Raw genomic sequence first — 628 nt, 5'->3', positions numbered from 1 at the left:
AATTCAAAGGAGTAGAGACGTACCCTACTCCTAGCTGCTGTCCAGGTCCCGTTACTGGGACTTCTCTAAGGGGGAACAACTTTTCCTCCCTGGAACTTCTTAGTTTGGTCTGGCTCCTGGTTCTCCTTCGCAGTCCAGGTGAGTCAGGATAATCTGACTCCTCTGTATCATCGCACTCTATCCCCTCATCTTCTACTGGAGCCTCTACTGGAGCCTGGGGTGCAGAGGCAGGTTGGGGAGCCACAGGAAGCTCAGGGGATACATAAGGAGGAGGGGACCAGGGGATTTCTTCCTCCTTTCTAATCTTTTCTTTTTGTCTCTTTTCTTTAAAGTTAAATAGAAAAGTTCGGGTTCCTGGCACAATCCGTAGACTAGCGTATTCGCTTTCCTCATCGCTAAATGGCTTTTTAGAATTAACATCAATATTTAAGGCCTGGCATATCCAGTCCTCAAAGGATCCAAATATCGGCCAGAATAAACTATCTGCCCTGATTTGTTTTTCCCCCCAAACCTCCATACAATAACGGACCGTTTTCACAGAATCACAGAATTGTAGGGGTTGGAAGGGACCTCTAGAGATCATCGAGACCAACCCCCTGCCAAAGCAGGTTCCCTACACCAGGTCGCA

Source organism: Meleagris gallopavo, chromosome 2 (assembly GCF_000146605.3).
Source record: "Meleagris gallopavo isolate NT-WF06-2002-E0010 breed Aviagen turkey brand Nicholas breeding stock chromosome 2, Turkey_5.1, whole genome shotgun sequence".
Classification (NCBI taxonomy): Eukaryota; Metazoa; Chordata; class Aves; order Galliformes; family Phasianidae; genus Meleagris; species Meleagris gallopavo.
This window is presented reverse-complemented; position numbering follows the sequence as displayed.